This window comes from Neophocaena asiaeorientalis, unplaced genomic scaffold, assembly GCF_003031525.2.
Source record: "Neophocaena asiaeorientalis asiaeorientalis breed wild unplaced genomic scaffold, Neophocaena_asiaeorientalis_V1.1 scaffold7, whole genome shotgun sequence".
NCBI lineage: Eukaryota > Metazoa > Chordata > Mammalia > Artiodactyla > Phocoenidae > Neophocaena > Neophocaena asiaeorientalis.
Window position 1 is genome coordinate 10283555 of NW_020185337.1, and position 11718 is coordinate 10295272.

Consider the following 11718-nt stretch of genomic DNA (forward strand, 5'->3'; position numbering starts at 1 on the left):
AAAGCACAACACGTTGCTCTTAAAGTCATGAACATAGGGAAAATTAAGAAAATAACAGTGAAAGTTAATAGTACAGTGTATTGTACGGCAATATGTGATTACCAAATAAAGTGGTTGATTACAGTTGTGGTGTAGTCTGAAGACCTTATTCAGGTGGAGACTTTGCCTCTGACAGCTTTATAACCAGGGATGAGTTGCTTAACGTTGCCAAACCTTGTTTAGTTATGAGTACAAGGAAGATTTCATCACAGGGCCCATGTGAACATTAGCTAAGTCACATGCAAATACTTAAAGTGTATTTTACATAGAATGTTCTCAGAAGATGTTTATTGGAGTAATTTAAGAATTCAGGGGAGGGAAAGATCTAGAACATTTGTATAAGTTTCTGATAAAATATTTAATGTAAAAGGGAATTGAAGCTATTGGTTAAAATGGAATTAAAAATTTTTATACCTGAATTTCACCCATTCTAGACTACCCTCAAATCCTTGTAACTCAGAGTTTTGATGAATGTGTTTTCATGCTAAGATAGGCAAAATAAAACATTGCATTTTGATTTATCTTATTTTTATATAGTGAATGAGAAGATGTAAGACTAAGTTCTAGCTAAATTCCAGAATTTTTGTCCTCTTTACATTTTATTCTTGCCAGGTGAGAAGTCTGATTGATAAACCACTTTAAAAAGCTGGCAGGAGTTTCCCTTGAGGAAAAGCATCTTCAAATGAGTCTAGGACATTGTTGCTTTCTAAGTATTTAGTTGAGAATATTATTTTACAGTTTATTTATTGCAGTGGACTTCTAAGCAAATTGAATTTTACAGCTTTCAAATATTTTCATACTGTGAGTTTGGTTTATGTTTGAAAGGATGATATATGTATATGTCTACTACATAGGACATATAAATATTCTGGAAAAGTAATGTCAGCATGCGAAAGTAAATTGCATTTTAGTTTCTTAAACTGTATATTTATTGGATTATTGATATGTTTTGGATTTTTACAGAGATACAGTCTCACTGTTTTAATTCTTTACATTGGTATTTTAATACTTCGGTGTTTCATACTAATTGGCAGGCAGTTTGAAGTATAGATTTTTTTTTTCAGAGAAAAGCATTTTAATTGTTTTCAAGAAGTTCATAGTAATTTGAACCAAGTGGCAGCCTCTGGCTTCAAAAAAGGCCATCCTGTGTCTACTTTATTGAGTGGATAACTCACATATAATTTGCAGCATCTATCTGCACAATAGCAATGAAAATAGTCCTCTTTTTATTTTTCCCCTCAGATGAGACATATGTTTGTAGATTTTTCTTCTTTTTTTTTGCTGCATTATTTTTAAATTTAAATCTGATAAAAAATTCAAAGTTCTGTCCTCCTTTGTCACACTTAAATTGGTAAAATAAAGCTTTTAAAACTGTCATTTCACATCTGTAGTATTATCCAGCCTATTCCTTTCAAGACAATTCCGTTTTCTTCTGTTTCTGACTTAATCAAAATTTAGTGACAAGTGTAAATTATACATTCAGAACAGTTATTTTGATAGCACCAAGTGTTATAAAATGATCTCCAAATTTCAGCTAATAACCAAACTATTTCAGACATTATAGTTGAAGAAAGAATACTGAATTTGGTTTGAGCCTTAATTTAATGGTTTTGTGCCCCTACATCCATAACTGTCTTTCTGATCCTCAATTTCCTCATCTGTAAAATGGGGATATATTTATTCAACAAATATTTACTGAATCCATACTTCTTTGTGGCAGGCACTGTTCTAGGAACTAGGGAGTCAGTGAACAATAAGACAGAGTTCTTCTCCTCTGGGAGCTTACATTCTAGAAGAATGAAATAGGAAGTATCTGCTGGACACAAAAATGGCTCAATTCCTGTCATTCCCCTTTCCTTTCCTGGGCCGCAGTTTTATCTGTAGTCTTCACAGGATTATTATAAGGTTATTTTATTAAGAGCTATAAGAATTTCACGTATTACTATTGAATACTATGGCAAAAGTATTTGGATGGTGCCTTGGAGTTAACAATATAGTATTCGTCTCTTTTCTGTCATTTTTTAATTACCTATTTAAGCATAAAATAATTACCTTAAATTAGGATTAGTCTCTGTTTGGATTCAACTACTCATTCCCTTCTTAGTTAACATGTAGTTCTCCTTGCCTTGCACTTATTCCTTGTATTATTTATGTATATAGTTATTCCTCTCCGTTGTCAGGAACTATTTTAATGTTAATCATCTTTTCTACTCATAGGGTGTCTAACAGTGTTTTGCATATAGTTGTGGCATCTGTAAAGCCTAGATTTTCTGGAATAATACTTGTTTATATAATTTTATTCCCTTATCAATGAAGACAATTTGTTAAATAAATAAATGAAAAAGTTATAGCTATAAGCCTTTTCATGGTAATATATTCACAAGTGAAGTTTTTCGATGATCGGACAGGTGTGCAAAAATGTATGTATAAGGGTTGTCACTGTAGCAAAAATTTGGAAAGAGTCCATCAGTGGGAATTGATTAAATAAATTGCATTGCATTCATATACTATGCACCTATTAAAAACGATGATGTGCCTCAGTAATTTTCCATCCACTGACCCACCTCATCCTGCTTATTGGCTACAAATTCCCAGCTGTCTTAATGAATTCAGAGTTCAGCCTGCTCTCTCTCCCCTATTGCAATAGTTCTGAATAAGGTCGTAAAAAATAAAGATGATGTGGACCTAGATTTAACATTGAATTATGAACTTAATAAAGGTAAGCTACAATCATATGTAGATTATTCTAATTTTGTTTCAGAATATATAAAAAACTAGATAGCTAGCCAACTAGAGTAACTAGAGTTAAATATACCAAAATGGTTGAGTGATTTTTTTTCTTGTGTGGGATTTATAAGTGATCTTCACTTTGTTATGTCTTTTTTAATGAGCTGAACAACATTACTTTTATAATCACACAAATAAAAGCTGTTTCCAGTTTGTGAGGAGGAAGGAAAAAAATCCTTTTTTCAAATCATGTGTTCTTATTTTAGGTTTTGTTAGTGATGGACATTATATATAACAGGTGTGCAGCAGAACCTTATGAAATAAAAACAGATCTTGGTTTTTCACTTTTGGATTATCCACATAACCATTTTTAATACTATATTTACTTTTCCACCGGTCCTTAATACGGAGTATACTTAAAGTAAGTACAAATTACATGAAAACCACAAGCAAAGCTGTTTGTCTGGAAAGTGAACACATAAAATAAGGTTGCATAGTTTTAAAACCAAAAGTAAATGTAATCTGGTTTATAAGTACTGTATCTGCCCAATTAATATTTGTAATACTGCACATTATTGTAGTAACTGAGATCTCATATGATAGCTAAGACATTAAATAAATCAGAAAAGGCCAATGTGTTCTAAATTCTGACAGTATTTGAAACTGAATCCATTACCTTCTCAGGCATTGGTTCCAGTGATTGTTAATCCAGAAAACCTTGCTGATTCCATTTTTAAGATGATAAAACTGGATAGTGAGACCCAGAGGTAATGGAACTTGTCCAAATTTTCACTCTTCTGGAGCCAAAGAGTGCTTGGCGTGAGTGCATGTATACACACAGCCATTGTTAAGCACAGTTCCTATGCATGAAATTGTAGAAAGATTTTCAGTATCATAATAACTTGAAAATTTAAAGCAACTGTATGATCCTGCTTTAACAATATCTAGCATCTAGCTTTTAACATGGAAGATGTCCATGAGAGAATGTGTTTGTGCTAAGAATGAAAGGGAATGTACAGATAACTCCTAATTAGCATGCATAGGGACTTTGTGGCCACCTGCAAATATAAACACATATAACCACTTTCACATCTGGCTTTAACCATTTTTAAAAAATAATTTTTCTTTTATTGGCTGAAATACTTCTATAAAGAGACACTTTCCCCTCACCTGTCTTAGGGTTACACAGTGTTGCAGTTCATATAGGAAAGGCAGGATATGATAAGTGCTTGACTGCTTTTATCAGTTTTCAAGAAAAGGATTTGGCTCCCCTTTTCCAAAGGCAGATAATATTATTTTTTAGATCTGGCCAGTGGGAACACCTTTAGGTTAGCTCCTGAGTCCTATAGACACATTCGCAATAGTCTTTAATTGTTTCCTTTCTCTGGTATAACAGAAAGTTTCAGGTTCCTCTTATATATTCCCTATACTAGACCTGGAATCAACCATATCTCCAGTAAGCCCTGGTTTCTTTTAGTGGAAAATGGTGTTTCAGTATCACAATCTGGTACTAAGGATGCTGTGGCTAACAGATTGTTCATTGTTTCTGAGCCTTTTCAGTGTACAGACTAGGGAATTTTTTTTTTAAATTAAAACAGCTAAATAAGTTTATACTAGTAAGACCAATTCAAGTTAAGCACTTTGGGGTGTTTAAACTTTTCTCACTTCTATTTCTGTTTTTTTCCTTCCACAGTAGTAATCCTGGTTTTCAAGGCCATGGCAAATGATAGACTGTGTCATGATTATTTATTTGCTTTATGCCACATCATATACATAATAGTTTCAGTGTAATATTACCAATACTACCTCACTGATAAAAATTACTGAAAACAGTTATATTTTCTTTTCATATACTCTCTCTATTTTCCCTCCATATTTTAGCTTTTTAAAAATTCTGAAATACTTTCCAATTTATAGAAAAGTCTTAAAAATTGTGTAGACTTCCCTATGTACATTTCACTCAGGCTTCCTATTTGATAAAATTTTACTGCATTTGCTTTATTGTGCCCTCCCTCTCTCTCCCTGCTATCTCTCCCCCACCCACACACATACACAATTTGTTCTTATTATATTTTTTCCTGAACCAATTAAAAGTTGTAGACATGATGTCCTGTTACCCCTAAATAATTCAGTGTATGTTTTTTAAGACAAGGACACTCTTACATAACAACAGTATAACCATCAGATTCATGAAATTAATGCATGTACCTCATTCAAATTCTGCCAGTTCTCCCAGTGATGTTTTTGATAGCAAAAAGGACATATGTTGCATTTATTTGGCATATTTTGTTCTCTAGATATCTTTTTTCTTTTTTTTTTATATTGGAGTATAGTTGACTAACAATTGATTGTTTAATCAAACAATTAACAACGTTATGTTAGTTTCAGGTGTAGAGCAAAGTGATTTATTTATACATATACCTGTATCTATTCTTTTTTCAAATTCTTTTCCCATTTAGGTTATTACAGAGTATTGAGCAGAGTTCCCTGTGCTATGCAGTAGGTCCTTGTTGGTGATCTATTCTAAATATAGCCATGGGTACATGTCAATCCCAAACTCTCAATCCATCCCTCCCCAACCCCAGCCCCTCGTAACCAAACCATAAGTTCATTCTCTAAGTCTGTGAGTTTGTTTCTGTTTTGTAAATAAGCTCATTTGTATCATCTTTTTTAGATTTCGCATGTAAGCGATATCACATGATATTTGTCTTTCTCTGTCTGACTTACTTCACTTAGTATGATAATCTCCAGGTCCATCCATGTTGCTGCAAATGACATTACTTTATTCTTTTTTAATGGCTGAGTAATATTCCATTGTATATATGTACCACATCTTCTTTATCCATTCACCTATCAATGTACATTTAGGTTGCTTCCATGTCTTGGCTATTGTAAACAGTGCTGCAATGAACATTGGGGTGCATGTATCCTTTTGAACCATGTTTTTCTCTGGATATATGCCCAGGAGTGGGAGTGGGATTGCTGGATCATACGGTGGCTCTATTATTAGTTTCTTGAGGAACCTCCATACTGTTCTCCATAGCAGCTGTACCAATGTACATCCCTTGTCTTTTCTTTCTTGATCTCGGCATTTTTGATGAGTGCAGACCAGATATTTAATAGAATTTCCCTCAATTTGGGTTTGGCTGACATTTCCTCTTATGAATCTTTGGCAGGCATACCATGTTCTTAGTGTAACTTATCAGGAGACATGTTATGTTGATTTGGTCCTTACTGGTGAGGTTAACTTTGATCACTTGGTGAAGTTGGTGATTACCAGGTTTCTCCACTCTAAACTTACTTTGTTTAGCCCCCTCTTGTAATTAATAAATATTTTGTGGGAAAATACTTTGAAACTGTAAATGTCCTGTTCTACAACAAACTTTCACTAACTCCTTTTAGCATCCATTGATGATTCTTTTCAGAATAAATTTCTGATGGTTGCCACATGTTGGTTTTTTATTCCATTATTTCTTCTGCAGTTTATTAGTTGGCACTCAACTTTATTTATTAGTATGGATTCCTATTTAATCCATTATTATCGTTATTTATTTTGATGCTCAGATTGCCTCAGATTTAGTCAGTAGGAGCCCCTTCAAGCTGGCTGCTATGTCTTTTTGACCTGTCCTCATCATTCTTTGAACTCCCTTACTTTCTGGCACAAAAAAGTTTTCAGGCTTACGTTTTACTTTCTCTGCCCTGGGAATCACTTCTCTCCCCAGGAGTCCTGATTCTTTCTAGTGGATAATGGTACTTAGAAACTAAGATATAGACACTTGATAAGCTCGTTGCTACAGGTATGTCATTGCCTCTAGGTCCTCTTGGTAGAGCTAAGAAATATATGTATGGGGACTTCCTGGTGGCACAGTGGTTAAGAATCCACCTGCCAATGCAGGGGACACGGGTTTGATCCCTGGTCTGGGAAGATCCCACATGCCGTGGAGCAACTAAACCCATGCACCACAACGACTGAGCCTGCACTCTAGAGCCTGTGAGCCACAATTACTGAGCCCACGCGCCTAGAACCTGTGCTCCGCAACAAGAGAAGCCACTGCAATGACAAGTCTGCGCTCCACAACAAAGAGTAGCCCCCTCTTGCCACAACTAGAGAAAGCCGGCGTGCAGCAATGAAGACCCAATGCTGCCAAAAATAAATAAATAAATAGATCTTAAAAAAGGAAATATATGTATGTATGAATGCATGTATGTGTGTGTATGTTGCATGTATGTATGTGTATGTATATCTCTGTGTTATATGTGTTTGTGGGTATACACATGCCTGTAGTAATTTAATCTCTATTAATTTTGCAGTCTGTGCAAAGATTCACACACCTCCGTTTGAAGTCCACAGGGTTCATTCTAACCTTCTGTGTTTTCATATTTGTAATTCCATTTTTTGTTTTTTTAAAATTTTATTTTATTTATTTATTTTTGTCTGTGTTGGGTCTTCGCTCCCGTGTGTGGGCCCTCTCCAGCTACGGCGAGCGGGGGCCACTGCTCGCTGTGGCGTGCGTGCCTCTCACTGCGGTGGCCTCTCCTGCTGCAGAGCACGAACTATAGGCACACAGGCTTCAGCAGTTGTGGTGCACGGGCTCAGCAGTTGTGGCTTGCGGGCTCCAGAGTGCAGCCTCAGTAGTTGTGGTGCGTGGGCCTAGCAGCTCCGTGGCATGTGGGATCCTCGTGGACAAGGGCTCGAACCCATGTCCCCTGCATAGGCTGGCGGACTCCCAACCACTGTGCCACTAAGGAAGCCCCCTGTAATTCCATTTTCTGAGAGTAAGAAATGTGGCTCCCGTTATTATCAATTTACTTATTTGTTCATTTTTCCCCCTGTATGTAATAAGTTGCATTTTTGATCCCATTGGTGCAGGCCTATCAAGCTTAGCCATGCTTTTGGCTATGAGTGCTTCCTTGGTCCCAATAAGTTCCTTTGGTCCAGGCTTCAGCTGCCAAATGAAAATGAAAGGAAGAGAAAACAAATGATCTTTTTTTTACAAGTAAAAGGAAAGACAGAGGGATCCTACCATTTAAAAAATATTTGAACCTATCTACAGTATCAGAGCATATTATTACTACATACTATGTGCTCTCTTTTAATTGTAGTTCAGTTTTAACTCAATAGGTCACTGTACATTTAATGTTCACCATCAGTCCTTATGTCATTGTATGTCTAATTTTGGATTTCTAAAGCCTGTTCTCTAGTAGATTTCTAGGAAGGCCTTGTGGGAACTATGCTCCCTAAGTTCTGGAATGTGGAAAACAGTTTCAGCTGTGGGTCTTAATGCTTGAAGTTAGTGAGGGATACAAAATCCTTGATTCAGATTTTCTTTCTTTTGGTATCTAAATATATATTTCTATTGTTTTATGCAAGTACTGCTGATGAGCAAAGTCTGATGACAATCTGATTTTCTTTATAAGAGAATAAGCCATTTGATCTTTTTGACTAGATGCTCAATTAATTTTACTAGAGTATATCTTAATGTTGGTTTTTCTGGGTCAGTATTCTTAGGTACATGATTGGCCCTTTCATTATGTGGTTTCAGATGTTTTTATTTTTTATTTATTTTTTTTTCCTAGGTTTGGAGGCGCTGCTGCCCCCATCTTTTTTTTTTTTTTTTTTTTTTTTTAAACAATGTTTTTATTTTTATATCAGAAAAGTTTTCTCCAATTATTGTTATATTGATTTAATTTCCTTTATTTTTCTTCTCCAGGACTCATTATATGTATGTTGGATCTTCTTTAACTATCTTTGATATTTGCCATTTTCTTTCTAATTTTTTGCCTTTTTCATTTGTTTTAGTTAAAAAATTGTACTTTTTATGTTCTCTTTCATTTACACAGCAGTTCTGTTGTGTTTATTAACTCTTTGTTTCTTCTAGTTTAATTCTTCTTTTTTGAATTGATTTTTCCATTTCTTTTTTTTTTGTCTCCTGAGTTTTATCACCTAAGCTATGGGTAGATAATCTGGGGGGGGGGGTTAATTCTAATTTATGTTCTTTTGTATTGTGAATAATTTTTAAAAGTCTTTTCAGCTTGTTTTGAAATAGTAGGTTATAGTGTTTACCTATTTTGTTGGCAAGTCTTTGTGGTGTGCTTTCATTGTGTTCAGAGATTTATCCTGTTCTTTTTTTTTTAATGTAACTTTGTATCAGATTTCACTTCTATCATTTTCTTTTATTCATTTTTATGTGAAGTTAGTTAGCCTTTCTAAATACACAGAGATCTTCTCCAGTTTCTGTGTAATGTTTGAAAGTATGTCACTTTGCTATATAAGATCTCACTCCTTTCTCCTTCCCCACTGGAATTTCGCTTTTCTTTTTTTTCTATTGCCTCTCGTCTCTTCAGTTTGGATCCTGTTCCCAGCAGTTTCTCCTTGGTGTGACTTTGTTCTGGAGGAGAGCTTTGACTGATTAGTTTTGAGAATTGTAGTGACTGGATGCCCTTAAGAGTTATTGTGAACCCTTTCAATCATATGCTATTGTAGTGAGCAAAACCCATTACTTTTTATTCACTTTTCTCATTTTCGCCTGCTCTGCTTCATAGAGAGTCCCTGTTGGCTATTTTGCAGTTATTTTGTTCTGTGGACTGGTAAAATGCCCTGTTACTGTCCTCTGCTTTTCCCTGCACAGATGATACTATCCACATAGATCTTGTAGCTATTGGTGGCTTGTCCCCACCTTCTTGTATTTTGGGATTTTGTACATGAGGTTTTGATTTTGCTGTCTAATTGCCTCTAATTTATGAGGTTTAAAATGTAAGCTGTTGTCTTCCCAGAATTTCCACAAAATTTTTCATATTAAAAAGTTGTGAACTACTACCCACTAGACCGTGCTGGCTTCTGCTCTCAAGGTTAATGTGATTGCATTAAATATGAACTAAACTATAGTTAAAAATTAACTATATGTTATTCTTATATTGTTAATAACTACTAGATTGGTGTCTAATTAAGAGCCTTTCTGTACCATCTACAGCTAGATTGTTATAAAAACTGAATATCGTATGTCTTTGGTGACCTCTTGAATGCATTAGCTAGGAAAAAGATATGGAAGAAATTTCTCATATGTAAAATTTTAAGAATAATTATCGGGAGTTCCCTGGTGGTCTAGTGGTTAGGATTCAGCAGTTTCACTGCTGTGGCCTGGGTTTAGTCTTTTGTCAGGGAACTGAGATCTCACAAGCCGTGTGGCAATGACAATGCTGGATTTTAAAAAATATATATATAACAGCTTTACTGAGATGTAACTCACATACCTTACAATTCATTCAATTAAAGTATATCATTCAGTGGGTTCAGAGTTGTGCAACCATAACAGCAATTAATTTTAGAACATTTTCTTCATCACAGAAAGAAACCTCATACTCACTAGCAATGACTCCTCATTTCTCCCCAATTCTATTCTTCTCTCCCCAGTAACCCTTGGCAACAACTGATCTTTCTGTCTCTGTAGATTTGCCTATTCTATACATTCCATATAAATGGAATCATACAATATGTGGTCTTTTGTGACTGGATTTTTTCACTTAGCATGTTTTCAAGGTTCATCCATGTTGTAGCATATATCAATACTTCATTTTTTTAATTGTCAAATAATATTCCATTATATGGACATATCACCTTTTATTTATCTGTTCATAATTTGATGGACATTTCAATTGTTTCAGCTTTTTTCTATTACGAGCAATACTCTTATGAATATTTGTGAACCAGTTTTTGTATACATGTATGTTTTCATTTCTCTTGGGTATACACCCAGGGATAAGATTGTTGGGTCAAATAGTAACTATATGTTTAATCTTTTAAAGAACTACCAGGTGATTTTTCAAAGTGGACATAGCATTTTACATTACCATCAGCAATGTATAAGGGTTCCCATTTTTCCATATTCTTGCCAACACTTGTTATTGTCCATCTTGCTGATGATAGTCATCCTAGTGGATGTAAAGTGGTATCTCATTGTAGTTTTAATTTTCATTTGCCTAGTGGATATCGTTGCGCAACTTTTCATGTACTTATTGATCACTTGTATATCTATTTTGGAGAATGTCTATTCAGATCCTTTACCCATTTTTAATTGAGTTTTTGGTCCTTTTACTATTGAATTGTAAGAATCCTTTATATATTCTAGATATATGTCTCTTTCAGATATATGATTTTGTAAATATTTTTTCACATTCTGTGGATTGTCTTTTTACTTTATTGATGATATTCTCTGAGGGGCAAAAGTTTTCAATTTTGATAAGGTCCAGTTTCTCTTTTTTTTTCTTTTTGCCACTTTACTTAATTTGTCAAATCTAAGAATTTTGGACTAAATCAAAGTCACAAAGATCTACTCCTATAGTTTCTTCTAAGAGTTTTATAGTTTTAGCTCTTACATATAGGTGTGTGATCTATTTTGAGTTAATTTTTGTGTATGGTGTGAAGAAGGGGTCCAGATTCATTGTTTTTTGTATAGCTCTCCAGTTGTGCCAGCACCATTTGATGACCCACAAAATCTGATATGTAGTATGTTCATTTTTCTTCAATTCCATTTTCTTGTTTATATTATGATTGTTTCTCTGATACATGAGTTTTTCTAGACTCTTCTCCTTTCCAACCCATTTGTGATCTAGTTACATTTTTGTAATTGATTTCTCACTTAAATGCATTTTGCTCAGAGATTGTAGTATATTATAATACTAATTATTTGAGATTTGAAGAGGATAATATTATGGTCTAGTTATAACATAGTCAATTTTCATTCCTTGTGTGCCTGTAAAGAATGAATATTCACATTTGTTGGATATAATTACTTTATGTTTCTTAGATCAAACTTGATAAATTAGAAGTTTATGTCATTTGTATCCTTAGTAATTATTTAATCGACCCAGTGTCAGCTTTGGATTAAAAGTGTGTTAAAATCTTTTACTGTCAAGGTGGGTTTCTCTGTTTTTTCCTTTTAGTTCTGTTGATTT